This window comes from Mytilus californianus, unplaced genomic scaffold (genome assembly GCF_021869535.1).
Source record: "Mytilus californianus isolate M0D057914Y unplaced genomic scaffold, xbMytCali1.0.p SCAF_7, whole genome shotgun sequence".
Taxonomy (NCBI): Eukaryota; Metazoa; Mollusca; class Bivalvia; order Mytilida; family Mytilidae; genus Mytilus; species Mytilus californianus.
In genome coordinates this window covers 67,463,269-67,490,344 of record NW_026262723.1, presented here as the reverse complement: position 1 = coordinate 67,490,344, position 27,076 = coordinate 67,463,269, and the positions used below count along the sequence as shown (strand labels likewise).

General features: G+C 32.6%; 2 long non-coding RNA genes across 2 annotated transcripts in view; both read right to left on the bottom strand.

Annotated features, from left to right (window-relative positions):
• The window catches only part of LOC127708626 (uncharacterized), a 55,833-nt gene extending 48,865 nt beyond the window's left edge, over nt 1–6,968 (bottom strand). Inside the window, exon 1 of the long non-coding RNA XR_007985328.1 lies at nt 6,863–6,968. This is a non-coding gene — a long non-coding RNA (uncharacterized LOC127708626). The remainder of the gene's footprint in view (nt 1–6,862) is intronic.
• A 4,967-nt stretch (nt 6,969–11,935) lies between these two features.
• LOC127708123 (uncharacterized) lies at nt 11,936–25,001 on the bottom strand. The gene is made up of 5 exons (XR_007985166.1): nt 24,794–25,001; nt 21,849–21,961; nt 15,844–20,093; nt 15,173–15,238; nt 11,936–14,310 (listed from the first exon to the last, which is right to left on the bottom strand). It is a non-coding gene; the product is annotated as an uncharacterized LOC127708123 (long non-coding RNA).
• Between the last annotated feature and the right edge of the window lie 2,075 nt (nt 25,002–27,076).

Here is a 27,076-nt window from a genome sequence, read left to right as displayed (position 1 = left end):
AAATGAAAAATATATACTAGTACTTAGCAAAATATCCAAGTAAATTACAATAAGTAATCAAATTAAAAATCACAATCATTCTCTTTTGTAAGTATAAAGCATAATGTGACTTTTGTGCTTTGTCACAACCTAAAGATTCAAGCAATGTTGGAAGACTTGTGGCTGGAAATGGGAAGTAGCTTTCTTCTTAATAAATGCGTACATACAGATTATAAAAAATGAACGACGATGCATGAGTCATAACGTTCACTTAAATTATTGCAGATTATTCGTGTTGTATGAGTATTTACGTATTATCTTTTGGTAAATCTCACGAATTATCAAGACGAAAAATCTAATCACATTTAACATCTTTAACAAGTTGGTAACAATTGCCCAAATTGGTAATAATAAGTTGATAACCCATCTATCAAGTCAATAGGATCTTATATCCGAAATGGGATGTAAATTCACACTGCGAAAAATCTCAATTTTGGATTGCATCAAAATATTTAGATAAATACCCGCAACTTTGGGAAATGGCTATTCAAATAAGTGGATAATTTTCTTGTTTGATTATCTGAAAACAACCATTTTCCTCAGTACATGTACCAATCTTATATAAACAGTCAGGTATTCAGAAAAGTTGTTTACAAAATGTTGTTACCTTTTAACTGGTTAATTGCACTTTGCAATATATTCCCCATAATATAAAATATAAAAGTTTTGTGGAAATTTGGGATATTATATCCAAAAAGGGTTATGAATTTATTATATTTCATTTTGGCGAATGGACCCAATCTGTTTATAAACATAAATTATTTCGCCCACTAGATTTGTTTGCGAAATATTCTATGTTGGCGGAATATCTAAATAATTACTCCATGATCACAAATTATGCTCCAATTCTTATCACTTCAGATGTAGCTGAACATACCCATTCTATTCAAAGCAAGTATAAAGATTATAAGTATTATCGCAGTTACTAGAATGCCGACGATAATATAAGTACTCCTTATAGACTCCTCTTAAGCTTCCATCTGAGTATATACTGCAAGCTTTTTGAATTCGGCAGTCTGCAAAAATATTTTAAATTCGGCAGTCTGCAAAAAAAATTTAAAATCAAATAAAATATTGTAATTTTCAAAGAAAATCCATTTCAACTAGTCCAAAGAACAACAAATACTGGGAGTAATCGTTAGTGGTGATAATACTGCAGGAGCTGAGGGTAGGGATAATTGCCCAACCATTATCTCGTAAAACTTCATTTAGGATCCAAAAGTTAATAAATGATTGAGTGTTGTTCGTTGAACGCAAAGTTACCAATATGCCACGTATTCAAGTCGAGAACAAATAATGCAATACTTCGTCTAACACACGTTAGTTAAAGTCGATAAACAATCAGAGTCTATGAATAATGTCTTTATAATCACCGTACGTCAAATAAACTTCATAGTTACATCAGTAAAATAAAATTCTCACTTTGTAAGTACAGCACAAACATATTTTGGTTCCACTTTTCATGCCCCGCAAATCGAAAGTGTGTACCGATGTCTAAGCATATTACTGCAGGTATCTTTAGTAACACAGTGCATTAGGAATTGCGCCGCGTTTAAAAATACCGTCCAAAATATATATATACATCATGGATGAGAGATCAGCAAGTGTGCAGTTGTTCTTTTTGATAATTTTCCCACTTTTAGATTAATTGAGTTGCTATTGTCCGGAACTATCAACATGTGTTCTTTTGGTCTCGAATTCATTTGCTGCTACTAATAGTAGTTTTTATCTAACTAAGAAGAGGGATATTAAAAGATTAAATTATCAAATAAAACTATCAGTTTTCAATGTATAATTTACCGTCTGGTCTGACATAATTTCAGCTCTAGATTCCAGATCCTCTAATTTACCCTCCCTCTCGTGCATCTTTATTATATTGTTCGACATTATGCATTACGAAGTCAAAATATACTAATTTTTATAATCATTTTGTTTATACATAACACCGCAAATTGCAATCCATAACACAGGCACTTTAAATCTTACAATAACCGAACTGAGCGTAAAGAATAGACGGGAGTTACCAAAGGGAGAATCTAAAGTTGAAGAGAGATAAACAAAACAGTGGAATTAAACGAAAACATACAAACAAACAACAGTCTACGAAACACTACATAAAATAAACTGTTGACACAGAGATATGTCTCGCCTGTCGGCATAAAGTTCAGATAAAGACAATCTCATGGACAGCAACTTTGCTGATTAAATAAGTCGCTGGAACAACTAGTGGGAAGGGGATCGAAATTTTAAAACTGAGATGTACAAACAGCAATGTACCTTTATAGAAAACATTGTATATTGTAAGTAGTTCCTATCAAACTAACTTAATCATAAAACTTAACATTGAAAATTGTTAATTGATTTAAAGTCATTGGACCATGACCTAGGGGATAGGGCCTTAAAATAGTCGTCAAACTGATATGTACTGATAGTAATGCAACTTGATAGAAAATAACATTGATCTATCGCAAATAGTTCATATCAAACTAACTTAAGCAGAAGACTTATCATTGAAAATTGCTAATTAATTGAAAGTCACTGAACCATGGCCTAGGGGGTAGGGCCTCAAAATAGACGTCAACGTGATATGTACTGATAGTAATGCAACTTCATACAAAATATCATTGATCTATCACAAGTAGTTCCTATTAAACAACTTTAGCAGAAAACTTAACAATTGTTGACCCCGTCATTGCAGCCGTCGCCGGAAAAGCAATCCCTATTTTACTCTTACCGCGACTTTCATCGCAGGCGAGACAAAAACTAATGACTGAGCAACAGGAACCTCACCAAAACCTGGGGAGGGGGTCTCAGGTTCTTTGGAAGCAGACCCTGTAACTTGCTTGATTAATTATGTGATTTTAAAGGTAACACTTGTAGTTCCATTTGTGAAATAAAAAGCATATTATTTTAAACTACTTTAATCATCCTAATGCTAACTGTGCATATATCAAGCCAATGATCTCGAAGTTGGCTGTCACTGTTCTGTCATGTTTTGTTCCCTGACAGTCTAGTTTATCCACGCCTATTTGGTCTAGGTAATTTCGAGCCTAGAGACTATTTAATGCAGTCATATAATGGCCATCATCCCAGACCGCTAAAAACAACAACAACAACAAAAAAACCAAGACAAAAAGAACAAAGACAAGAAAGAATAGCATCTAAAATTGTTGTTATGATGAAGGTTAATCCAGGATAGCGCTTCGGACGCACGAAAATCAAGTTTAATTTGCATTTTCTAGCACTTGATGGATACGACTGTTTGTGAAGTTATTCCCAGAGGGTTTAACCGGTGCAGCGGTACTGACATAATTTTATAATAGTTGTTGCTTTAATTCACCGTTGATGAATTAAAAAAAAGACTAGAAACTGAGGTTCTAACTCCAGCAGGTTGATATTAAACGAATTTGGCTATTCTGTTTTGGTCCCTTTTAGTCATATATTTGCTAACGTTTCTACTTGTTCATACATCTTTGGCTTTCAAAAGTTTAGGTTTGAGCGTCCCTGGTGAAGGTTAGTCAAGAAATGCGCTTCGGACTCATTAAATTTATAAGCGTTGTTTTCATTTACTAGCACTACTTTGATACCAATGCTGGGTGACTTTTATTCCCTGGTGGTATCATCAGCTCAGTAGACAGTGCATCAATAGGTCAATATCCATAATGCGCCTTAAGTTGTGCGGAAACAAAACATCTCTGTGTAGTGATATTGGACATGTTTCAATTTTTAAATGTTAAGTGACTGAGCTTAACCATTTGTGCTGATTTGGAGAGTAGAGGACCATGGAATAAATGTGTAAAAACTATGGAGTTATTAAATATATGCAAAGAACTAAATTTTCAAAGAACTTAGGGATTTTTTTTACCAAGAGGAGCCGTACCAAGAAAGGATTTTCGGGGTGTGCTAATGAATCTCACTTCGTACCCCGAAAGTTTAACCACATATTTGAAAATGTCTCAGCTTCGAAACGAGCCATCATACATATCCAAGTTTACGATATGAGCAGAGGAATTGTGGAAAAGGCTACCATTACCGTCTACCTGAAATGAATTGCGCATCTGTGCCCAACTAACATGCAAAAACTTTAACAAATTGTTGGTGCCGCCACCGCCGTCCCCAAAAGCACGTCTTAGTCTCAGTCTCGTGATTTCACTCCGGCAAGGCAAGAAAAAAATTCCTAGGAACGCAGATTCCTACTCACTCAGGCAAAGTTGACCTCGGAAGAATTTGGATTTTTTTTTATCTCTTTTGATCATAAAGCTCCTACCTGTTTACTTATTTATACACTCCAGGCTTTCAGATTATGGTGTTCATGATGAAGGTAAGTCCAGAAGAACGCTTTGGATATATGCAATTTATAAAAGTGATATTTTAATTTATGGCATTTCTTTGAGATTATTATATGCTTTTTTATGGTTAAATGCAATCAGATATATTTTTGTTTTATTATTTTATATCCTTTATAAGGCACACGGATTAATTCCGTTCTGTTGCCTGCCTGCCTACCTACGTAAGTGAACTGCCATTGTAGGTCATAACATTTCCCTCCATAGTCTATTTAAAATATTTTTCAAAATAAAATTATTTACCTACCTTAATACCCAAGAAACAAGAACATGTATTATTTTCGACCTTAACTACTTATACAACTGCTTACACCAAACTCGCGCGACATCCTCGCGAAAATTGGTCAGACTTTTCAACTGGCCATCAAATGCAACCTCAACCAGTTGTAGTAAGATTCATCAATGTGCAGAGAGTGTTGCATCCTCTCATAAATAAATGCATGTTTAACCGGATTTCTCTCGTCTGGAATTTATACCATTGCTAGAGGGAGTTCTTTTGGAAGTACGCAGGCATGTCCCTCCGGAATCAAGACTTTCATATCGTTATCCTAGTTTAGGGAGTGGCGTGCAAACTGCGACTTAATAGAACGATGATCAAGGGGTTCGTTTGCCAGGGTTATTTAACTCACAGAGAATGTGGCAATCGCGAGTAATCAGATTTAAAAACCGCGATGTACGAAATTATTCAGGGGTATGTCCAAATACGAACTTTGAAAACTTTTCTTTTTTTTTATTGTGTGTCGTGAAGGTAGTAATAAAGCAAATGGTAAATAAACTCATCATAGATACCAGGATTAGAATTTTGTACACCAGACGCGCGTTTAGTCTACAAAAGACTCATCAGTGACGCTCGAATTAAAAAAGTTATAAATGCCAAATAAAGTACGAAGTGGAAGAGGTTTTGCCAAAAACAACTATGGTAATCTATTCCTGGGATATAACATCCTTAATATTACGAAAAATCTAAGTTTTGTAAACAGTTTATTTATTTATTTTTTAGCCATGGCGTTATCAGTTTATTTTCGACTTCATGGCGTTATCAGTTTTTTTTTTCGACTTGTGAGTTTGAATGTACCTTTGGTATCCTTCGCCTCTCTTTTACAATTATGACCATATCAATGGTTATTCATGTCAACACAGAAGTGCGGACTACTTGGCTGGAGATAACATCGGGGAGGAATATATACATTTATCTCAAAATAACAGTGTTGGTAAATTAAACAAAATTTGAATTATACCCTATACAATGCACCTTATTTGCCAACCCGAGGGTCACCCGTTGACTCCCTCTTTTTCTTGGATCCGGCTTTAATTCCCGTCGTTGACTGAAAAATTCCTAAACAACTAGACACATCACATGTCTGTGTTTATATATATGTTACTTATGTGTTTGTTGCATGTTTATTCTAATTGTTCTTTAGATTTGATTTGTCAAGGTGACAATTTTACTTTTGGAAGTATACCAATTAGTTAACGTTCGTATAATAGTCCCAGACCAATACAAAGCCGGAGTACTGTATTTATTATATAAGTTCCTTGTCTGTGAAATATGTTCCACTGGTTATACAAGTTATCTTTTATACTGAGCATTGTTATCAGTGAGTTTAAAGTTATAATTCAAGTACATTATAAAAATATGTATTATATTGATATGTAATAAATAAAAAGTGTAAACATCCACATTCTGTGGAGTATAGCAAAATGTTTAATTACATTATCCATAAAAAAATACCCAAATGACACTAATTTAATGAGGCAGAAAAGCGAAAAATAAGAAAATCAATCAGAAACATTTCATAGATCGATCATTTATTAATGAATATTGCAATTCAACATATGTTACTTCATATCAGAATTTGTAGAAAATGAAGTAGTGTGTTTTAAATATTCATCACAGTTGTTAATCATAGTTGTGCCTTTGTTTTTTAATCATATCATCTACGTACAATATCTATGCTGCCTTAATTTGAATTGCTCAAAGATTTATTTTGAATGTACTCGTGTTGTTAAAAGACTTCAATGATGAGTATTTAATTTGTCAGGTACAACTATAAAATGTTTTGCTTGATATAAAGTTAAGGAACTTATTTAACATTTAGTAAATAATTAGTTTCAGAACAAATTTTACAATGCTGCAACATATTTCCTTATAATATATATTCCGGGTATAAATTTTCTGTGATATATTTCTTGCGGAACAACTTTCCTATGAAATTATAAGTTCCGGCGTAACAAATGTCACGCCGGAACAAATTTTTTGTTACATATGCTCAGTGTGTATGGCATTATAATAACGAAATATATTAATTCCTCAAATAACACTATTGCAAATAAACAATGTAGATATGTTGTCTGAATATTATCAAGTTACCCGTGTACATTGATACGTGTATTATGATACTATAACTAACATAATGGCGTCCGACACCAAAATGATGGACATATGTACATAATGACATATTAATTTTGTGTCTTACCATTATGTATATGCCCTGTGTTGTTTATTTTACTTCCGTATTTACTAGTCGCTATGACATGTTATAACAAACAGATCGGCTTCAAATTCATTATTAACGAATACTGGTTTTTCCACCGACTGAAAAGGTTAAAAGTACTTACTGAATAAAGTGATATTTATAGACCTGGAAATTTACGTGTTTCGTTTCCTATTATCAGAGACATATAATAATATATGTCTTTGGTATTATATATCATAACATAATCAGAATCCTCAACAATACGGACTTTTTTCTAATCAATCTAATTAAAATCAAATATCCGCACTTGCTCTTTTAATGCATGGTCGCAACCATAAGATTGTTTTTCAAGTAGGTCATTTATTTTTGCAAAGATAGCCTCTCGAGGATGCCTAATGTCATTCAGTGAATGTTCGTAATCCGATCGATCAGAAGCAATTGTGTATAACACATTAGACACCCTCCCCCGAATACGAGACAGGAGACGTTTTGGTAAACATAACCTTTTGGCTAATATGGCCGTATTTAGACCATATATTTTACTCTTAAGTACAGACAAACCTGTGCACAAGGTTTTAAGGCATGGCGGGAACTAGAGAATTAAATTTTAAATGCATTTTATGTTTCAGAGAATTATAAACTTTCTGGATTTTAAGGTTTCTTTTTTTTTCGTTCCCACAGAAGGTGCCAAAATAAACTATGTTTGGAAAAAATGTTTGAGATGTTCCCCTGGACAATAGATATCTGCACAACCATAGGCGATTTAAACTGTGTAAATGAGTTTACATCCCAAAGGAAAGTTTACATCATAAAGGGTATATTTTATAGTAATATATAAAGTATATTGTAATTATTGTATGGCATTCTGAACTAGATGTTATGAAGCGTAAATGTTTTTTTCATATGGTCTAGAAGAGCTAGGATGTAAAACAGTTATCCCACTCGGACTTGGTGCGTCAGTGTAAGATCACCCTCTGGCCTCCGGCCATCGGGATGATCTTACACTGACACACCGCGTCCTCATGGGATAACTATTACTGAGGAAATTCGGGTGTCTGTTTATTTTATAACCTTCTGCAGGCTTACAAAAAAGGAATCTCAAATTCGAGGTAAGTGTTAAATTTTCTAAAACATAAAATGCATTCAAATTTTATTTACCTAGTTCCTGCCATGCCTTTAAACATTTTTAGGTGCACAGGTTTGTCTGTACTCAGAGTAAATTTTGTGGTGTAAATACGGCCATACTTTTCAATTCCTACTGATGAACCTTAAGGTTTATGTGGACCCTTTAGCTGAAATGGCTGCATTTTCACCTCAAAATTTACTCTGAGTACAGACAAACCTGTGTATCTGGAAAAGTTTTAAGGTATAGCATGCCCTAGATAAATAAAATTCAAATGCATTGTATGTTTTAGAAAATTTAAAACTTAACTGGATTTTGCAGTTTCGGTCATATGATAGATGTATTTACACTGAATCCAAAAATATATATGGTTTCTATATACTTTTGCCTGTGATAGGGAGATAATACGCTACTTCCGGTTCATTGAGGGTCACTTCCGGTCTCAAATGATAAGTTTATGTTTGCCTTTGTAAAGTATATATGTTTTCTAGGTGCTTTTCCATGCAATTAGTAAAGAAATGTCTACTTCCGGTTAACATTTTTCCAGGTCATATGTCATCCAACATTTTGCAAAGACCATTTGGCTTTATCATTTACCAAGTTGAAGTAATAATTAATTAACCTTAAATTAAAATCTTTCAGGGGCAATATCTCCTACAAGATGTCGTTGGATTGTTTCATACCAAATAAATCATATCTTCATCACAATAAAGCAAAATGTTTGCAGTAGTTCTTTTATATAATCTTTAAGAGTCTCAGAGGAGATCATAAAACTAGAAAAAGTAAAATTGAGAATATGACCTTGACCTTTGACCTTGACCTCAAATGCATTTTTGTGAACCAAGGACCTCAAATCGAAATACCTTAAGTCTCTATCACTTACCATTCATGCGATACATTAGAATATCACTTTTGTCAAATACAGAAGTGGAAATAATGGAGTCTTCGTATCGCTTCCGTCAAAATTGGACAAATTATCCTGAGGATATAACGAGCAATTTGGTATAATAAAGTTGTCGATTTCTTTTACGGTTGCAAAGGGAGAGACAAGAAAACAGTGTACAGGGAGATAACTATCACAGGAGAAATTGTACGGTTATACAGGGTCAACTGCGAAAGCCTTATTTTTGTCGATATCATGTAATAAAAATCTTTTCGATATCTTCCGAAACAAAAACAAAAAAACAAAACAACATAAAAAAGTGGCGGAAAAAAAACCGGAGCTGAATCTAAAGGTTTTTCCACAGGAAAGTGGAAAGACATAATAAATGCATTCAATTGCATATATCATTCTTATTATTCTTATTCGTTATCAGTAATGTAAATATTACATGCCCCTGATAATAAGTAATACCTAATCCATCGATGATATAAATAAACAAATATTGGCTTATAATGATTTTAAAAACTACAAACGCACGCATAAAATATTGTTTAAACATTTTTCTATATAATATAAAAATAAGAAGAAGTTTTATGTTTGCAAATGAGAAAACTCTCCCCAGTAACAAACTGACGTAAAAGTTTATTTCTTATACAAATATACTTTGTACAAAATAAATGCATTCTATGTCATGTATCAATCCTTTTATTATTATTATTATTATTATTATTATTATTATTATTATTTGTTATCAGTTATGTAAATATTACAAGCCCCTGATAATAAGTGATACCTGATCGATTGAGGATGTAACGTATGTGCACAGCTACTTTAGTACAAGCAACCTTCATGTACATTTGGTAAGTTGCATATACAAAAAGTGCATCCGTAAAAATGTATATTACAGTTTTATATACATCTCTCTCTCTCTCTTTCGTTCATTCAATTACTCGTTTGCATTTTCACGCTCACTCGCGGTCTCTCTCGTTTACTCATTCTCTCGTTCATTCAATCTGTCATTCACTTTCTTGTTCGTTCACTCGTTGTCTTTTATATTCAGTCTCTTTTTCGCTCACTCATTGTCTCTTTTACTCAGTCACTTGTTCGCATTCCATACTCACTGTGTCTCTCTCTTTCACACTTTTTGTCTTTTTTTCTCACTCTCTTGTACGATTACTCTCTCGTTCACTCAGTCGAGTACAACCACTCATTTACGTTATCTTAATCTATCGTTCGATCGCTTACACTCGTTCTCTCAATAACTCATTTACTCGTATTCTTTCGTTCAACCAATGTCTCTCTCTCGTTCACTCACTCAATATCTTTCTCTCTCATTCGCTTACTCAATTTCTTTCTCTCGTTCACTTACTTCCTTTCGCCTCGACGAGTGAATTCTCTAATTACTTAGTAAACAAAGAAAATACAAATGGCTACGACATTACAGGAGTTCTACTTCTACAGGGCCATGGATGTCACGGGCCATCGGGGAGGACACCAGTGTCTACCAATGTTTTAGGGAAGATTTGTACACATACCTTCTATTACCTTCATTAGGCATGAGTACGACGTTTAGAAAATAAATACAAAGAGATCTTTTATTACAATATAAAGTTGATATTTTGTGGTATTTTAAGATTTTATATATTGCAATTTAATTTTTTGTTTGTTTCTGTTGGCACTTAGCTTGTTGAATAAGATAGTTTAAACCAGTTCACGTATAAAACGCGAAGCGTTAGGATATAAACATAACCTTAGGAGGCTATAGCAAACGGAAACAATTGTTTGAACATCCCTCAAAACAGGGTAAGTTCATTTTCAAACTTATATTTATTTTTAAAAAATCACTATAAGTATTGAAACAAAAACCGCAATCTGCACAAAGTACCAGTAGCTTACACACTCAAAAGAACAACCACTCATTTACGTTCTCTAAATCTATCGTTCGATCGCTTACACTCGTTCTCTCAATAACTCATTTACTCGTATTCTCTCGTTCAACCAATTTCTTTCTCTCGTTCACTCACTCAATATCTTTCTCTCACATTCGCTTACTCAATTTCTTTCTCTCGTTCACTTACTTCCTTTCGCCTCGATGAGTGAATTCTCTAATAACTTAGTAAACAAAGAGAATACAAATGGCTACGACATTACAGGAGTTCTACTTCTACAGGACCGTGGATGTCACGGTCCATCGGGGAGGACACCAGTGTCTACCAATGTTTTGGGGAAGATTGGTACACATACCTTCAATTACCTTCATTAGGCATGAGTACGATGTTTAGAAAATATATACAAAGAGATCTTTTATTATATAAACATAACCTTAGGAGGCTATATCAAACGGAAATACTTGTTTGAACATCCCTCAAAACAGGGTAAGTTCATTTTCAAACTTATATATATTTTCAAAAAATCACTATAAGTATTGAAACAAAAACCGCAATCTGCACAAAGAACAAGTAGCTTACACGCTCAAAAGAAGGCAACAACATATACAACAAACAAAACAATAAAAAACATAAACTAAGACTTATATAGGCCATTCTGGTTTCAGTCACAAAATCAGGATAATACTGATAATCATTCTCCCCATCTCAGAACACCGTCTCAGACACCAATCATTATCTCATAAAAAGCTAAACCGGGTAACACACAGTAACTTAAGTACAAGCAATCTTGATGTATATCCGTTAAGATGCATATAAACTGTTTATTTGTAAAGATTATACATTTGCTGAGATGCAAATAAACTGTACATCTGTTGAGATGCATATAAAATAACTGTGCATCTGTTAATATGCATATAAGATATAATAAATGTGTATATACATCTTTACAATACAATACAATACAATACAATACAATACAATACAATACAATATGCTTTATTTAAAAACACTCTGTCACATTCACATGTGAAACAAGAGGTAAACATATACAAAATACAATCACATACAATCATAAAAAGAAATAAAACAACTCTAAAATGGAATATATTAATAATGACTATACTTTATTATACTAAACTTTGAAACGAATAAAGATACATTTTAGTACCTTTATACAGATATACAGTTAATATACAACGATTTCTATTTGAAAAAGAGAAAATCTAGTCTATTCTCTTTTCCTACTTCATTGCATAAATCATGATAACATTAAAGAATAATTTTTGCATATTTGATACTTTTGACTCATGCTCTCTTCATATCTTATTTTAATTTCTTTTTATATCGATGTTGCAGAATTTGCAGATTGTGTCCACATCAAAAGCACATCAACACAAGGAATAATGAAAAATTCAGTATAAAATTCTAAAGTGAAAAGAAAAATTTCCCAGAATTTCTTATTCCTGATGCCAGTTTCTAAAATATAATAACGATTAAAGAATGTATAACTGTTAATATAAATGAAAGGAAAAGCAACTATATATATAAACAATAATCAAAGTCCGAGAATTAAAGTCGTGTATCTACTTGTCAGGAACAGGAACGATTTCCAAGGATAATTGTCCCTAAGATGAAATACATAAATGAAATAATCACCTCTACTTGATGAAACTGTCATTATAAATGCTCAAATAAGTGCAGAGCTGTAAGGCTTACACCAAGTTAACAGGAATATCTTTTTAATTCACCAAAATAGGGCTATATGATGAGAGACATTTGCAAATAATAAGTAAATATCTTTATGGTTAATACCAAGAAACAATTTATTTTCTAACAGTAAAATCATGTAATACAAATCGTTTCATTTTCTTAATAAAACTTTTAACTAAGTTAATATACGCGTTTGCTTGATGCTTTAATAATTCTTTCCAAATTATTTACTTGTTCAAGTTGATAGTCATCATGCTGGTAGCTGCATGTTTTTTATTGTGTGTGTTTAATTTTACGATATTAGATCTTGATCGGTGTAGTAACGTGATATGGGTTTAACTCAACCATATCTTGTGACTGCACGCGGCCGTGATGTCAGATTATCATGGCCATGTGTTGTTTGTTAGTACGAATATATTTTGGAGGAGTCGTGTGTTTGTATTTGGTGTTGTCTTCAATATATAGAGATTATCGATGGATTTTCAGATGAGAGGATGTTTTTCAGCTTAAATCTCATTGAATGGCGACAGCCCTGAGATGAAATGTTGCCGAGAAACATCCTCGAGTATGAAAAACCATTGATAATCTGTTTATCGCTCTTTTGCCTATAACGTCATTGATGTTTACATTGACAACAGCACGTGCGCAGTTAGTTTATAGCGACAGTTTTCTATCTCAAGCGAATAGCATGATAGGAAAAAGATCAAAGGAAAATTACACAAAAAGCGATAACTGTTTACATCTCAGGCCTCCCATTTTCCTCTAAAGCAAACGACGGAAGACATAGCAGCTTTTGAAATTCTTTGATATCCTGATACTGTGCATTCTTTACCATAGAAGGGACATATATGTAGAATAAGTCTATCTTATTAACCAAAGAAAAATGATTTAAGACGTGAAATATGTCATTTATCTCAGCTTAATTTGTGATTGAATAACAAAATCAAGATTTGCATCAAAGAAGCTCATTTAACTTTGCGAAGTGTATTTTCTTAAAACTTACGAATGTTTGATTGATGATTTTCTCTATATGTATTTATATTCGACGATATTTTCATCTAGAACTGACTTGCTACAAAAATGGTGATAATTTTAAAAAAATTGTATAGCTTTGTTTTTTTTCCAGCTACGCTATTTTTTCATCGGGATAAAAATTTTATTTACTATTTAAGTGACATGACAGCTTTTGTCATTCGCTTTTTCAAACATAAGTATTCATGCAAAATTCATGACAAAAGAAAGGCGAAAGATACCAGAGGGACATTCAAACTCATAAATCGAAAAATAAACCGACAACGCCATGGCTAAAAAAGAAAAAGTCAAACAGACAAACAATAGTACACAAAACACAACATAGAAAACTAAGACAAAGTATGTACAGTTTTAAAGACTATAAATTGTGTTGATCTAATTTATCTGAAAGTTGTAAAGTTCATGGCCGACTATACATAAACTTGTCTGAATTTTGGCAGTAAAACGAGGAATTCGAAGACAGAACAAGTTTGTTCTAATGAACTTTTTTATAAATGATCCTAGGGCCACCTATTTCTTTCGGAGTTGTTGTGTCCTTGACAACATCCCTGCTGACATCATTTTATCCTGGACGACGCGTCATCCAGTTGATCGGTTCTTCTTCTAATAATTGCCATGCATGTAAGCTACCAGGCTGGTAAATTATCGTGGAAAGTACTGTTCACCAGTAGATATTCTAGCCATTAGATGATGCATTAAGGCGACAGTAGTTTACCGATGTTCTTATCTCTTAAATAAGCCTGGAAATGTCATGATGGACCACATATTATCTCCCTTGTGGCAATATTGATGAAATTGAAATCATTGTCTACTGAAAGAGTATGGGTATATTGTTTTATTTGATTGTGTAATTTATAAATTCTTAGTGCAATCCTGACTACAATAAAAATGTGAATGTCTTATCCTTTCATCGGTTGAAGTACTTTCGGTTACGTTATTTTATGTTTATTCCCACTTAATTTTTTTTTATCTTTTTTTCATATTAATGAAGTCAATAAAATTTGTTTAAAGTGTCTTCCGTTGACATAGTAGAACTTACTGGATTCATAAACCACTTTTTGCAGTTTTTTGACAATTCAGTTTGACTTACAATAAAAAAAGAAACATGTTTGATATTCAATGTCACGGGCATTAGTCAAGCGTCACCAGTGAATTTAGATTTCACGCATATTGTTTAAAAGTACTAACGTAAATTCTTATTTGTAGCAAAACTGTTTCCATCATGTTCCATTTTCCAAATTAAGGATTTAAATACTAAAGAGTATAGCATTTTTCGAAATTGGTTACATCGAATTTAGTTGCATTCATACAATATGTTGTGTTTTTTTTTGTATTTTAAATCCGATCATTTATAAATATGTATTTCGCAAATTATTAATTGGCTGCATTGTGGGAAGTTTTAATGATTTAACACTTGTTGGGGAAGGTTAAAGATCCAGGCCTTTATACAAAGATAATACAAAACAATGAAATATAACTCGATTACGTCTACTTTCCGTCGATATTATTCTTTTTTGTCAAATAATAATGATTGATTTAGAGATACTGTCTACTTAATACAAGAGTTGGTAATGATGTGCTATTTGATAGTAAAAGATAAGTGAATCTGAGCTGATTACCTCGGTTACAATTTATATAGTGATGTATCATGTACAATTTGGCAAAATTCTGACCTTGTTTCGATAGATTGATGTCGGCATCCAAAATTATCAACAATTCATGCGGTTTAGTATATCGTCCTAAAATATAGTAACAAGCAGTTAAAACAAAGTATATAAAAATGAAATGCATAGCTTTATTTGTAATATGTAATATGAAATACGAGAAAAAGCATAACATCCCCTTTTCATATATTTAATACAATGAATTACTTACAACATGTACAAAGTGACTTGTATTTTTCATAAAACGTAACAAACGATTTGTTTCTTGCTTTATGCAATTACAGTAATATTTGAATTGTAACTGGAAAGTAATTTTAAAGTTTATATCTAGCTAAATAGCGAGTTTTATTTAACATTATGAATGAGCTATAGGACGTCTTAAAACCTAAACGCATTAGACTAGAATATCCCACTTTCACGTGATTCGTAAAATAGGATGCAAATCCTATAAGTCAGATAATACATATTTTAAGGTTTTTCTTGTCGTATAACACCTTGACGTGTCGGGATTGCTACAAAACCCTCCCTACTATTAGTCTTTAATTTTATCAATCCTGTCCCCTCTCGGTGTGTAATACGATATGAAAACCCTTAAAATATTATATAACGTAAATTAACACATATAAGAAAAGAAAATTACGACAAGGAAAATATTGACAAGATTGTTAACCTCTACCTACTTTTAAATTTAACCTATCAGACGTCTCCGTACAGCTATTGACCTGACAATTCTGAAAACCAATTTCCGTGTTCCATATAGTATCTCGAAACCTATCATAATAGACAAACAGAAATGTTACAGCAACAATTATCAGCAAGTCCTGATTACTGTACAATATTTTCAAAATGCTCAGTTTAATTGTTCAACGTCGAATCAGAACCAAACGATCTTGCGGGTAGGAATACAAATACCAAATATTCAATATTCAACAATCTAATAGAATGGTGTACATTTCTCATTTATGAAGTTGAATTTTTCCGGCGGATTTTGTTGTATTGACTCACATTATGATAAACACTAAATAGTCATTTTGTTCTCCGGTGTTTTTATTTTAAATATTACTCTGTTAAAATAAAAATAAAGTTTAGGTACACAACGATCTATCCATTTGAATATAAATAAAGGGGGGTAAACGTCAATTAGACAACAACACAAGGACACAAAAACACAATAACGATGTCAACATACTGTTAACAACAACCAGGTGTTTTTCAATATGTCAAGCTTGTAATCAATTCGAATCTATAACATATATATCTGAGACTTCCCCTATTTTAAACCAACACTTATCAGTAAAGAAAACACCAAAATAGCGCTATAGTATATAATAAAATGAAAGTACCAACAAACACACATGATAAATATAGAATGCCGATAAAAGTAGTGCTCAAAGAATTTCTTTGAACTCTTGCCGTCCTGCACTCTAATGTTAGTGACTGTAATGCAGAATGGATTTTTAAACTTCAGCAGTGTAAACAAAATAAAGGAAAACTCCATCTTGTAATATGCCCAGAATTTTGACATGATGTAGGCTAAAAAAAACGAGAGACAACTCAATTATTTCTCAATTGTGAAAAACCAAACTGATGGCAAGGAAATATCAAAGACTGTGTATGATAGATATAAATCGAAATGCCATTCAACATTTTTTGTTTGTTTTTAACATTAAAAATATCATATGTTTCACATATAATTGAACTGTTGCAAAATATCGCAAATTTACTTGTATTTTGATAAGAACTAAACATCAGGCTGCATATAAAATTTGCCAGTATAACCTTTCTGGAAGACATGACTTCATTTCGATGTCTAGCCTTTCTTCAAAAGCTGTTTTTTTGTTATTATATTGATCGCTCTTTGTTCATAATTTTTACGATATGTCGCGTGTAACATATGCCAATATATCATGTTTTTATATTTTACAGATGATTTAATATGCAATAAGTCATGAGTTTTCTGAATTATTTTTTCCTTTTTTGTCAACATTTATATACTGCATCGACAAAAGAACAAATTTACTATTATAGTATGTGATCAAACATTAATTGGTAACATGATACAATAAAATGCTTCGCCGAGCGCAGCCTGATACGACCGCAGAGATCAAACCCTGAACAGTTGGGGCAAGTTTGGACACAATATTCAAGCTTGATACTGTCTGAATTTGGATTGTGGTCAAATTTTTGACATAATATAGGTCTGACACAAAATAAATGTGGTCAAAGATCGTAAAAATTTGAAGTATCGTCTGATATAATCAATGTAAAAATGAAAAAAAAATTAGAAAAAAAAAAAATAATAAAAAATCCTCCCAGCCTTCCCTTTGTGGTATGGTCCCTTGTAGTACAAATTCAGATAGATCCATACACTTAAACACAAGTTATTGTCTGGAAATTAGAAAATTGCTTGTTTTTGGCCCCTTTTTTGGCCCTAATTCCTGAACGTTTGGGGCAAATACCCCAAAACTCAATCCAAGCCTTTTGAAATATGAAACCTTGTGGTACAATTTCAGAGAGATCCATACACTTACACACAAGTTATTGTCAGGAAACTACAAAAATAATGCCCCTTTTTGGCCGCTAATTCCTAAACTGTTAGTACCATGACCCCCAAAATCAATCACAAGCTTCCTTTTGTGGTATTGAACCTTCTGGTTAAATTTCCTAGAGATCCATTCACTTAAACTAAAGTTATTGTCCGGAAACTAAATGTGTCTTCGAACGACGACGATGACACAGACGACGACGACGACATGATACCCTTATACGAACCCCAAAAAAATTTTTGCGGTCGTATAAAAATTACAAAAATGTAAAAATATTCAAGACCTTATCATAATACCTTTTACCCATATTTAATAAGTGCCTCTATGGATGTACATCTCACCCTAAAGTCAGTCCTGTATTGACGTCACTGCATCATACGCAAGCGAAATTAATTAAAATGAAAAAAAAGTGTTTTTATATCTCTAAAAGTTTTGTTTTTTTTTTATTTTTCGCGTGTTTTTCGACGTTGAAAAGAAAGTCATTTGTAAAATTTAGAAAAAGACATTTCAGAATATACGAACCACGGGATTTGGTAAATGAAATTGATTTAAAAAAACTAATGATATTCAATTTAAAAAAAAAGAAACCGCTTTGTCATTTAATCTCTAGCGGAGAGTTGTCTCATTTGACAATCATATCAAATTATTTCAACACTAATAGGGCTAAGTAGAATATTTCATTGATAAAGACTGAAAAGGTAAAATGACTTACCTCGTGTTTGTACAATTTCACTAATAACAATTTCAGTCTTGAAAATTTAAATTACTTTATAAACCTAAGTCTTGTAAATAGTTTTCTCGTTAACAATAATGACAGGTATTACACTGTAAGCATTTATAATATTAAAAAATCATATAATCAATAATGAATTTAAAGTGAGTAACATTATTGAGTAAATCTAAGAAATGAAAGAAAGAAAACGAAGATAATTAATTCAAATAAAAAAGTGTTCAATGATAATGCGTTTTTATCTATGAAGACAACATAAAACGTATAAAATAATAACATTGCATTAATAATTTGCATGCAAAGCATTGATGGCAACGTTAGGATGAAAATAACATGTACATTTGGTTAATAACAATAACTATACGCTATTTATGTACGAAATAAAAGTTGAATATGAAAAAAAATAGAAAGCAACTAGCAATTCACAATAAACAATAAAACACATGTAGGACATCAATACATGATAAGCTGTCTTTAGAAATATAAAAACAAAATATTTCTAGATTGACTTCAATTATAATTCTAAGTACTGGTGTTTTAATTATAACACTTCACAACTGAGTGCAAAGGGAATCATTTTAGCCCATCGGCTTTTCTAATGCCAATTATGATGTTGGTATGCTTTCACAGACGTTTATATCATATGATTGAAACATATTCAAAACACAAAAGGCAAAAATACGTTACTACACATGTTTGGTGACTTAACATACAGAATTATAAACGAAAACATGTAGTCTTATTCATTGTACGAATATGGTAACAAATATGTATGCATATTTCAATTTGATCTCAATGTGTGTTCACATTGATTTTAATTTCATATTGATCACAACACATTCTAATGACGGGTGTTGCAGTAATAACTTTAACCGTGTCTGTCGTAATTCTTCCACTTATATTGTAGTATTCATGTTCAATTGTAGAGTAGTTTATTTGTTTTTATTGTGATTAAGATAACACAATGACTGCTGTTCCCAAATTTTTGACATTTTACCTATTATGTTGGTTTTGCTCATATATTGTTGTCAATATAATGGAATTGTGAGAGGTTTAGCTAGTTATAACACCAGGTTTAATCCACCATTTTCTACATAAGGAAATGTCTGTACCAAGTCAGGAATATGACAGTTGTTTTCCATTCGTTTGATGTGTTTGAGCTTTTAATTTTGCCATTTGATAAGGGAATTTATGTTTTGAATTTTACTTGGAGTTCGTTTTTTTTGTTATTTTACTTTTTATGACATACTAGTAATGTATAAATAAATACCATTCTACCATGTCTAAGCATGTGTGTGTATAATAATCTTATATGATATTGGTAAGAAGTGTTAACCCAAGTCGATTTATGGGTTTGCTTATTGTTAAACGCTATTATAAATGACTATTTACATACCTGATTGATTAAACACAAATATACTGGTAATCAAGCTGGTACCGTTATACAGAACAGTTGATGTGAATCCGGGTGTTTTAGTTTCCATTAACAACTGATTGCTAATAGTATAATATATGTAACTACCGAAGACACCGATGGCATAGTAGTTTCTACGAACATTTGTTGAAAGGATTGTTTTAACATCAGAGCCATCGTCTTTGGCAGATTTCATGTCACCATTGTAATTAATCCAATACAGTCTGTTTTCATCAGGGTCTAAAATAAATAAAGGCAACAGTAGTATACCAGTGTTCAAAAGTCATAAATCGATTGAGAGAAAACAAATCCGGGTTACAAACTAAAACCGAGGGAACACATCAACTATAAGAGGAAAACAAAGGAACAACAGGAACACTGAAGTGCAACAAAAACAAACGCCAACATACATAGAAACGAACTATTTGATAACAACTGCCATATTCATGACTTGGTACAGGACATTTTAAGAAAAAAATAGTGGGTTGAACCTGGTTTTATGGCTAGCTACTAAACGATACTGCATATTTTTTTTTATATCTGATAGTATAACAAAATGACATGGTTTTCTCTGACTTACAAATTTTCTTAATTGGGAAAACATTGCCAACCATTCTTAATATTGTATATGTAACACACGCTAAGATAGGTACAGAGACTTGCAATTGATGAAATTGTTTTAAAAATGTATTCAAAGATATTCGCAGTGTCCTCCGAACGTTTGCATAACATAAGTTTGGAGAAAAAACAAAGTAGCAGAAGTTGCAATTTGGACTCTGAACTAATCATCAAAGACGAGTTTAAAATTGACAGTGGTTTATTGGTAAACAATTTGAAATAAACAAATGGTAATATAGTACACCAAATCAAATTGATTATACTTTAACCAATTGCATCAAGTCTCTGTACAGCTTTCCTATAATTGACATACACCTTTCGAAGTTCTGATCAATAATAACAGAATCAGTAATATATAAAATAAATCTTTAAATTTTGTTTAAAAAATGAACAGACAAGCTTCCAAATTTTATTACCCTCTCTTAGCACAGAATCCAAACCAAAACATACAAACTTTGACTTGCACGTATGTCGAAAAATTCTTTTTGATACTAATACTTAGATATGTATCTTTAAGATTTATGGATGTCAGACAATCATCCCTTAGTGTGACATATTTTAAAATATCAATAAGCCTTAACGTAGTTCAAGTTTGTCTTAATTAAATACTGGCCTAGACGGACCCGTTGGTCTTAGTGACTAAGGACATGATGGGAATGAGTTACTTGTCAATCATTTAGCCTACTTTGAACAGTGCTTTGATATATATAATATTGATGCAGATAATCGATAAATATAGTAATAACAAATCATATTAATGCACATGACCAATAAATATGTTGTTAACAGCTACAAAGACAAAGAGACACGAACAAAATTGTAAGGCCTGCATTTTGGCAAATTTTAACAAATGGAACATGTGTAAATAATTAAGATGAATCTGAAATTTTTTTAGATGAGTGTTTTTTTCTTCTTCACAAAATTGATAGTTTCTCATATATGTTGTTGTCTGAATTTTTTTCCCGATTCGAACGTAAACGTCAGTTCTACATAGCAGCATTACTACACAATTAATTAGAATATTTATTGCTTTCTTGGAAATCTCAAACATTAGTCTGCTTTTCTATGGTCATGTTACTGAACTGCTCATAATAATATATCCCTACAATATAAAAAAGCCAAATAGATGGAAAAATTATTCATAAACAACAGAAGTAATGTCCTCTGATATCCTTACTTGTTTTCTTGGGTTTTGTTTTAAACATAAGAAGGCTTGTACGTTCATTGTCAAACATATTTTCATTAAGATAACTACACATATAGACATACATTTGGACTGATCATAGATGAATATAAATAAAGTATCGTATAATGAACAACATGCTCAGTTGTAACATTTTATTAGCATTACATCAACGATAACTAGTGACAACGTACCTATATCCATGCATCGAACAGGTGTTGATATAAAGTTCACGATTGTCTGTTTTTCAGCTGACTCGAATCTAGATTTCGATATTCCTATATTCTCTTCAACTATATACATCCACCTGAAAGATAAAAGTTTGACAACTTTAGAATATTGAAGTTTCAGGATAAGCGTGTGTTTGTGTATTTTCATCGTTGATACCAGGATTAGAATTGTGTAAGCCACGACGTCCTTTTTGTCCAAATCAAAGAGGTTAAAAAGGTCAAAGAACGAAGTTGAAGGGCATTGAGGACCCATACTTCCCAAAGATTTGCCATATACAGCTAAGATAATTTATTCCTGGGGAAGAAAAAAGAGTTTTTCGAAAAATTCAAAATGTTGTAAACTGTTAATTTATAATTATGACCATTGAAACAGAGAAGTGTTGACTACTTGGCTTGTGATACCCTCGGGGAGGAAACCTCCACAAGAAGTGGCATCAACCCAGTGGTTGTAAATAAACCCATCAGATACCAAGATTAAAATTGTGTGCGGCAGACGCGGGTGTTGTCTACAAAAGACTAATCAGTGACGCTCGAATCAGAAAAGTTACAAAGGCCAATTAAATACAAAGTTGAAGAACATTGATGACCCAAAATTCCCGAGGGTTTCGCCAAATACAGCTAAGGTAATATATTCCTGGGTAGAATTTTCCGAAAAAGTCGAAATTTTGTGAACTGTTAATTTAAGATTAGGGCTATATCCATGACAATGCATGTCAAAAAAGAAGTGATGAGTACTGTGCTGCTGATACCCCAGAAGACTAAACATCCACCAGCAGTGGCATCAATGCAGCTGTTGAAAATAACGCATCAAAGATACAAAGATTTTATACGGCAGACGCGTCTACAATAGACTCATCAGTGACGCCAAATAAAGTACGAAGTTGAAGAGCATTGCGGACCCGAAATTCCCAAAGGTTTTTACCAAAAACATTTACAGCTTAGGTAATGTATGCATATATGTAGGTAGAAAATCCTGGTTTTTTTCGAAAAAATTAAAATTTTGTAAACTACTGTAAATTTATAATTATGACCATATCACTGACATTTCATGTTAATACATAAGTGTTGACAATTGGGGTGGTAATATAAAAGGAGAGGAAACCTCCACCAGCAGTGGAATCGACATATCGGTAGTAAATAAAATCATCATAAATCAAAGAATTACAAGAATTAAATTTTTTTACGCCGGACGTGCGTTTCGTCTTCACAAGACTCATCAGTGACGCTCGAATAAAAGTTTTTTCCAAATACAGCTTAGGCCATCTATTCCTGTGGTAGAAAATCCTGAGTTTACGAAACATTTTATTTGTAAACTGTTAATTTATAATTATAAGCATATAAATGACAATTTATGTCAACACTGAAATGGGGAATACTAGGCTGGTGATACCCTCGGGGAGGAAACCTGCACCAGCAGTGGCATCGAGCCAGTGGTTGTAAAACAACTAATCATAGATACCAGAATTAAGATTTGTACGCCAGTTACACGTTTCGTCTACACAAGACTCATCAGTGAAGCTCGAATAAAAAAAGTAAGAGGCAGAAGAGCATTTAGGACCAACAATTCCAAAAGGTTTTGCATATTACAGCTAAGGTAATCTATATTCGGGTAGAAAATCCTGTATTTTTCGAAAAATTTAAAATTTTGTAAATTACTGTTACTTATAATGATGATCATATCAATGACAATTCATGTCGTCTACAGAGCAAGTAATTCTCTCGGGGAGGGAACCTCCAACAGCAGTGGCATCGACCCAGTGGATGTAAATAAATTCAGCATAGATACCAGGATTAAAATTTTGAACGCCAGAAGCTTGTTTTGTCTACAAAAGACTCATCAGTGACGCTCGAATCAAAAGAGTTAAAAAGGCCAATTGAAGTATAAAGTTGAAGAGCATTGAGGGCTCAAAATTCCCAAACGTTTTGCCTATTGCAGCTGAGGTAATTTATCTTTGTGGTAGAAAATCCTATGTTTTTCGACTTGTATAAACATGATAAATGATGTATATTTGAACAGTTATTTGAAACCAATATACTAGATCCGGCTTAAACTTGACTCTGCAGCAGTACACCTAGTGACCTATAAGGTCGATGTCGCAATGGTTCATCTTCAAAAACAATGTGATACTTTCCATAAATGAGACATTGTATTCCCTATTCAGTTCGGACCGGGCGAGATTGATGGTTTATACATCCAAAACAACAAAACAGAGGCCTAATTTAGCATGATTATTACTGAAAAAAAGAAGTCACCAAGACTATATTATTATATTTTAGTGCACCGTTCCTTGATTCAAATAAATATTAGTATCAATATGATAATAAAAACTGGTAATGTTAGTACATAAACGCCGTTGGTGATGCCACAGTGACATCCCATATACATGTCAAAATTAAAATAACGCTTATTTGAATAAAAGTAGTTATGGGATGTACATGATTGGTTTAATTAGATATACAATATGGCCGTAGCACAACAAAATATGTTTAATGGAAACCAACTTAAGAAACCTGCATGACTTTTATTAATATAAACATGTATCAAGGACATTTTGTAAAAGTGACACATTGGTAATGCTTGTTTTTTTTTCTTTTTTTACTTTCATTTACAAGAAAGTGGAAGACCCAAATAAAACACGTATAACATGCTAAGATGTGCATATATTATCATTAATATCGGACAGACTAATATAGGTTTGATATCGACACAAAGCACAAAAACAACTCAAAAAAAGGCTGAAGACACAACGTACCAATCTAAGAGTACTCGCAATTACTAAAAGCTAGTTCAAAGTCAATAACAACTAACTAAAAATCATGTATCTAACTATTCACACATATAGTTAAGAATACGGTATGTTATTGTTTTTTAATAAATTTTTGTTCAATTTCTTCATAAAACGTAATACCTTTTTGAAACATCAAGTCGTATCACCCAGGGTTCAATCAATGTTGGTAAAACAGTCGCATTTGTTCCGTCTAGATTACATCTTGAAAGTTTGTTTCCAAATTGAATAACCCAGTAGATATGATCATTGGCTGAATCAACAGCTATTCCTACTGGCAAATTCTCTGTTTGGACAACTATCTGTAATGTTCTGTTCTTTGAAGGATACGAAAATCTATATAAATCATAAAAAAGTTTCTGAAATTTATAAAATTCATCTAGAATACTTATCTTTTATTTTTTAAATATTTACAAAACTCTCCAATGTCTGATTTACATCACAAACAGAACATATTAATTCTTTTACATCATGATAGTGGAATTGTGTAAATACGATACAATGAAGAATCGATTGTTCTTTAAAACAAATACATTAAATACTAGGAGATTGTGTCACTAACTTAAATCATTGTTGAGACATGAATATTTTGATATATAATATTACGCCGGAAATGATAGATGTGAACATTCCTAGTAGTAGATTTAGTCCATAAGCTTGACGGGAAGTATTCTCATCTGCGGTTCGACCACTAGAAACACATGCTTTTCCTTTTTCCATAAATGCCACTAATGTGTTCCTTCATTTCAAACCCGTTATCATTCAAGTTGTCATGCTTTAGGACAGAGCTCAAAAGTTGATAATATTGAAGAAAAGGTTTTATTCAGATTTGGAGGGACTATATACAAAATAGATAGCAAAATTCCTCATAAACTTGGCTATTGTTGAAAAAAAATCATGATTATTTCATTATATTGTGTTATTCTTGTAGTTCCGTTGTAGTTTAATTGATATTTTCCAAACACTCCTTTTCATTATATTTGAATAGTTCTTTGTAGGAAATCATCAATAAAACGGAACTCGTGAGATTTTTCTTTGTTTTTCTTCATGTGAAACCCATATATTCAGTCTGACTCTCATGCAGAGAGTCGGGAAAACGAAGTAGATAGTTCACATAGGAAAACTGGCTGTCTGTTAGAAAAAAAACTCAAAACAAAAACGTACATGCACCACATAAATCCAAACATCGAGTACCTTGATAATGTTATTTCGGATTTCTTTCTGTTAATGTCAGACTGTTATTTATTTTAAAAAAAAGTATGTGTACTTTTCCAAAATGAGGTTGTTGCTGATTATTTTTGCAAAAAGTGTAATTCTTTTTTCTAATACGTGGTGAGTTAAGAATGAGTCTGTTACGTGAGGATGTATGAGGGGCCTGATGGGGGGGGGGGGGGGGTCTCATCACGATTCACGAGTTGATTTTTTTGTCAATCACGATTCACAGAAAATAAATTTCCATGATCACGGATCACGAAAATATAAAAAAAAAAAAAAAAATCTGGAAAAACGGATCACGATAGCGAAAATGCGCCGATCACGAAGAACGAAAATAACCCATCAGGCCCCTCATGTATGTTTAACTGTTGACCGAGGATAAACAGTTTCTTTAACACAGAGGAAAGTCTTTTACACAAATCAAATGGTACAGTGTTCCGTGTAGCAGAAGAGGACCTTGTTAACCCGCACGAGGTCCTAGTCTGTTTGTTCTTTATACTGGTATTAATTATCATGCATTGCGCTACCAAGTTAATGATGTCCTCGGGGCATAATCCACAAGCAGTAAAGTTTCTTCTAGGAAATTGTCTTCTGATAAAGTATTCTTATCTCAAGTTAATTTATTACCTACTTTATCTGTTTAACGTTCCTAGGACCCGAATTCGGGTCATCAGCATTTTGTCTGCTAAAATTTGGATTCAAACCTCAAATACTTGGCTATTTTACTATATACAGACCGAGGGCTTAATTTAAACCTGTTAAAATGGCAGTTGTGTCCTTAAAAGTTGTTCTTGCGAGAAAAATGAAACAATTATCATAGATATAAGAAGATGTGGTATGAGTGCCAATGAGACAACTCTCCATCCAAGTCAAAATTTATAAAAGTAAACCATTATAGGTCACAGTACGGTCTTCAACACGGAGCCTTGGCTCACACCGAACAGTAAGCTATAAAGGGCCCCCAAAATTACTAGTTTAAAACCATTCAAACGGGAAAACCAACGGTCTAATCTATATAAAAAACGAGAAACGAGAAACACTTATGAACCACATCAACAAACGACAACTACTGAACATCAGATTCCTGACTTAGGACAGGTGCAAACAAATGCAGCGGGTTTAAACGTTTTAATGGTACCAAACCTTCACCCTTTTTCATACCTATATTTTTCAAAAATACGACAGAAATCT